This window comes from Saccostrea echinata, unplaced genomic scaffold, assembly GCF_033153115.1.
Source record: "Saccostrea echinata isolate AGI-Se365-2 ecotype Australia unplaced genomic scaffold, CSIRO_AGI_Sech_v1 ptg000057l, whole genome shotgun sequence".
NCBI lineage: Eukaryota > Metazoa > Mollusca > Bivalvia > Ostreida > Ostreidae > Saccostrea > Saccostrea echinata.
In genome coordinates, this window is record NW_026889806.1 from 8,186,614 (window position 1) to 8,192,471 (window position 5,858).

General features: G+C 33.6%; 1 long non-coding RNA gene across 1 annotated transcript; it reads right to left on the bottom strand.

The window, feature by feature from the left end:
* Positions 1–3,962: 3,962 nt before the first annotated feature.
* Positions 3,963–4,417, bottom strand: LOC133174285 (uncharacterized). The gene is made up of 2 exons (XR_009719106.1): positions 4,323–4,417; positions 3,963–4,246 (listed from the first exon to the last, which is right to left on the bottom strand). It is a non-coding gene; the product is annotated as an uncharacterized LOC133174285 (long non-coding RNA).
* Between the last annotated feature and the right edge of the window lie 1,441 nt (positions 4,418–5,858).

Consider the following 5,858-nt stretch of genomic DNA (forward strand, 5'->3'; position numbering starts at 1 on the left):
TATTTTACTTAGGTGAAAGGTGGATAAGGTAGGGGTCACGGATTCCTACTAGCTACATTTAACTGACAAGAAAAAAAACGGTCATCCTCAAATCTTGTATCATGGGTAAAGAATAAGGTCTAAGAGAAGGCCATCCTAAAATCTTGTATAAGGGGTAACAGAAAGGTCCACTAGGCTTATCATTGGCATCCCCAATTACAAAAAGGATTCTTGCTGGGGTTTTTTTTCTTTCTTTTTTTAAAATCGTTTTGTATTATTACTTTGACTTGATATTGAAGCTCCCCGAGAAAGCATTTCTTAGTTATTTTTCAATATTTGAAGACGCCACGACAAAGAAAAAGATTTTTGAAAGGAACTTTGAAATATTGAACATTAAATACCGGTACATTCATACGTAGCCTGAATCCAATTATTTTTGAAAACTAGTTAACGTAATACTTCATGAGGGTTGTCCAAAACTTTTGTGGACAACAATTATATCGTTTATGTTTCAACCCTTCTACTACGACTTCTTATTCCAAATTTTCGTCTTCAGTGTTCACGATGGGAAAACAAATCATGCTACCATTTATCTTTGTTTAAAAAGGGAATATAATAAGATTGTGAAAAGTTTTTCTTTATTAAGATAATCATAATATAATGTAAAATATTCTTCAAAATAAATAAGCTTCGATATTTTACTAATCATGTGGGAACAATGGTTTCTTAAGGACGTATGGTTACTATTCGTTATCTTCATATTTCACTCTTTTGTGGTCATTCCACGTTCAAATATATTTCAACAGAATACCATGAGTTAGCCAGCAACCTTTGAAATGCAAACACAAACTTCCGAAATATATATATATATGGCATTGACCAGCATAGAAAAAACCGGAAATCACCATGCTATAGATATTCATATTTTTTTAGATAATCGAACCTCTCAATGAAATCAACGACATTGCTTTCAGATATGTGTAGAACCAACCCCAATTTTAATAGTAACGTATCATTCCTATTTCTGCCTAACTTTATTACAGTACATGTATATGTTTAAGATTCTTTATTGTTATCTGATGAGTACCAATTCAAACAAGTACAGGGTAATGCTTTCTGTAATTAGAGAATTTGATGTCTTTCAAAAGTGCATTATATCAGGTACAAAATTAAACCCATATTTATTCTAAAAAAACGTAATAAAGAAATTGATTTTTTCACTTGTTTATATTGCTCAAGGTTATCATGTTAACATTCCATTAAAACATGTATGTATTTTTTTTTCCATGTACAGGTATCAAAGGAATACTCTCTATATAGGGAACTAAATTTTTCTGATATCTTTTTTCTGGATAATTCTTTGTTTCTTATGAGCGAGAAATGAATTTTTTTGTTATTATTGTCTATAATTTATAACATATAAACAAATATACATTAGAATGAAATTTTGAATGAAAGCGAGCAAAGACTTATTATTATTAAGCCAAAATAAAGGTTCTTAAAAGTTATTAACAATGTTTGACATCAGGTATAGTTCAGTGGATTAAAAAGATTGTGGGTAGACTTTGTTTTGGAAGACCACATAGACATTGTCAATAAAAATTACAGCTTCGTTTTTATTATGAACTTCATGGTACTCGTGCAAGGAATCACAATGATTTAAACATAAGTAAGTAGATAGCGTCCATCCTGCGTCCATTGTCTCCATATCACAGCTGATGGGACAATGGCCGGCACCAAGAAGATAAAAAACTCCATACACACCTGAATCAGTGTGACCATTTTTACATTTTCTTTACAATTTTTAGGACATATACAATTTTTATTATTATTAATATTACAATTTTTTTTAACATATACCACAGAAATAATGTTCTCCGATAACAGACCTTTCTACACGTGGACATATACCACAAAAATAATGTTCTCCGATCACAAACCTTTCTACACGTGCACATATACCACAGAAATAATGTTCTCCGATCACAAACCTTTCTACACGTGCACATATACCACAAAAATAATGTTCTTCGATAATAAACCTTTCTACACGTGGACATATACCACAAAAATAATGTTCTACGATAACAAACCTTTCTACACGTGGACATATACCACAAAAATAACGTTCTCCGATAACAAATCTTTTAGATCATTGACCCAGGGATCAGTAAAAAAAGCTAATTTTCCGCCATTTATGTTAAACATAGACGATGATCATTTTTAAGGTTAAAAGAGTGTTAAGAGATTGTTATGAAAGCAGAAAAAAACAAAGTGGTAAGGTGCGTTCTTCGTTATGAGATGGTACAGGTTTCGAATCTAGTTCGTGACGGTGCTCCATACCAAATAGGATAAACATTGGTAGTCACTGTTCCTTCGTAAAGGACATCAACAATAAATCAGTGAATCAGTCGTCAAGCGCCTAACAAAAATATGAAATCATAGATATTTCCGACAGAATCTTATAACCCAAGTCACAGTAAGCGTTCCGACGATAAAGAACCTAAACTACTCAACGGCCCTGAGTGCCGAACAATGGTCTAAATTCCGCCTCAAGAAATCATATAGAATTAACTTAAACCTCGATAGACAGGTTTCATTCCAATTGTTAGGCCTTTGCTTGATACAGAGTATACAGAATATACTTGATCTATACATACGGCTAACGGTGAGTGACTGGTCAAAAGGGGATGCGTACTCCTCCAGAGCACCTGATCCCACCTCTGATGCTTTTTAGACGTCCAGGTTTGCTCTGCTCCAAATTTGTAGTGTTTTAATAGACTTATGCAATTGATTACAGTTCATTATCTTCATATTTCATCGATCATTGTTTGTAACCTTCACCTCTTCAATATGTATATAATTCTATTTTGTGTGTGTGTGTGTGTGTGTGTGTGTGTGTGTGTAGAGGGGGGGGGGGTGTGTTCAAAATTCTATTGTTTCAATACACACACTTAGCAGAATAGTATCGCCACCCTTTCTCGTCAGATATCTCAGATGTAGAGACGACTTGTCTTTAGTTTAGGATTTTATCCAAAAAAGTCAGTCATCTTGACACGTCGCAGAAAAAAACATGTTGACAGAGCGTTGTATTCCCCTAAAAGTTCGTTGTTTATCTTTTTATTATCAAGTCCCAGTTTATATATAAACTATATATTGAATTACCCATGCTTCGTTTGATGAGGCAATGACCAGCTTAAGAAAATGTTGCTGAGAAGACCTCAAAAACATTAGGTAGAATTTTTTTTTTTTTTAAAAATGGAGTATAAGAAAGAATTCTTTTTGTTTTTAACATATAATGTAATTATTTGTTTCTGTACAAGTGTAACAGAGGTTCCTATTTCTGTATATGTATAGCAAATTTTGTGATAAGTAATTATTTATCAATGATATTGAATTCTTAAAAGAATCATGTAATAAATCGTAACGATGTAAATATAAGCCGAACAAACTGAATATGAACTAGAAGAAAGATCAAGGTCTGATTTTTATCCATATCTGGCCCTGTATTTTCTTAAGTATGAAAGTGATGTAAGAAAATAAAACTCATGCTTTCTGAATCATTGAAATTCCATGCAGTGAGAACATATAAATCATTTTCTTCATATAACCTCCTAAATGCTAATTATGACTTCATGAACATGTGCATTCTCTCGTATTTTTCGTACAAAGTAGCAGAAGACAATCATTTTTCACTAGAATTTTCTATTAAATAATAAAGAACATATGCATCGTCCACAAAGGTTTAGACAAATGTGATTTTTAAAAGGGTTTTCCAAAACAAATCTAAAAATTGAAGTTGGCGACGAAGCCTGAACAATCTAATTTTAAATAAAGAACTTTTAATCGCTATTTATTTCGAAATTCCTAACACTAATAAAAACTGTTTATTAAAGGTTGATAACCTCAGCTTTTGAATTTTTCTTATGCAAGACACCTCATAAATGCATCTTGTAGAATTTGGAAGAATAACACAACTCGTATTGGCGGAACTGTCATGGCTTTTTATTACAAATTACATTCACAGTTAACATGCCACTCGCATGTTCATGCCCTATGCGCCGATCTTACCACTTGTAAGCTTTTGGCAGCATAGCATTCACAAATATTAAACAAACCATATCAGAGCTGGGGGACCTGGAGACAACAGTATCCCTCAGCAAATGGTTACTTGTCAAAATTGCGCTAACACAAAACAGTCAGGATTATCACATTCACACAGCGAAGTCCACAGTATTCTTCATCAGTATATAAGCCATGACGATTTCTGAAATTGAAAGAAAGCACACAGCAGAAAAGGAGCCAAAAACATTTATTTAATAAATTTAAAAACTCAAACCAACCATAATATTTAAGGGAGGGAAGGGAGGGGATTTCGTCTGCTCTGAACAAGATGGGGAGTTGAAAAGATCTAGCGCATGCTCATTAATGCTGATGTATTATTAACCATAGAATCGTCATGATAGGACCATATAATTCCGGAAAACGGGTTGCTCTTTGTAAGCAATACATAATTTCAAAATAGAAAGCAATAAGCGTCATTCTCAATAACTGTATTTATCTTTTAGGGATAAATCTGATTATTTCGAAATTCCTAACACTAATAAAAACTGTTTATTAAAGGTTGATAACCTCAGCTTTTGAATTTTTCTTATGCAAGACACCTCATAAATGCATCTTGTAGAATTTGGAAGAATAACACAACTCGTATTGGCGGAACTGTCATGGCTTTTTATTACAAATTACATTCACAGTTAACATGCCACTCGCATGTTCATGCCCTATGCGCCGATCTTACCACTTGTAAGCTTTTGGCAGCATAGCATTCACAAATATTAAACAAACCATATCAGAGCTGGGGGACCTGGAGACAACAGTATCCCTCAGCAAATGGTTACTTGTCAAAATTGCGCCAATTGGATTTCAAGCATAATGAAATCCAACCGCCATCAAAGCGGCTGAATTTTGACCACAGGTAAAATATACCATTCACAAATTATTTCATAACATCTTCATAAAGCCACAACAGTTCCAATTCCAAAATTATGCACTGTTCACTTTGATGGATAAACAAAACCATTACCAGAGCAAAATTGCCTAAGAGCAGCCTGCATTGTTGACAAAAAGACATAATTACCTAAGGGAGATAAGTGAACTCCATCATTAAGAAAGAGTTTACTTTGAACAATACTGATGTCAGGGTACTTAATTGAAGCACCACCTGACTTGAAAACAAAGCTAGCAATAGAACTATTAATCCTAGATCTTGATTTCTCTGCAGCAACATTTGAAATTGAATGGCGCCAATATACCCTGGGCAAAATATGTGACCAGACAATGCATGTCAAAGGCATAACCAAACTCAACTTGTTGATAACAGTTTTCATAAATTTTTGCTGTCTTCGTAATGGGTTATTATGTTTGGCAATGTCATTACCACCTACATGGATAACAAGAAACCTCGGATGTGGCTTTGTAGAGGACAGGTCAGAAATGACCTCAGAGAATTTGGCAAAACTCAACCCTGGTATTCCCTTCCATAACACTTTTACCCCTGGTAAAGAAAGGTCTGTGCCAAATTCCGGAGAACTCAAAGAAAATTGTTCTGCTCTTTTAATAAGGGATGATCCCACAATCCAGATTGAATCTACAAGATTTATGAACAATACATAAGCAATGATTACAATCTACATAATTATGCACTTGAAAACAGCAATTGAATTAATCCAACTCCAATTATAATTTTGATATCAGGTTAACAACAATATGACAATGATGTAACCATCATAATAGCATTATTTGCATCTAAAATGTAATCAACTCAGGTCTGAGATAATGCTTATATGCATCTGACACCCATCTTCCCTTTCTTTGAATTT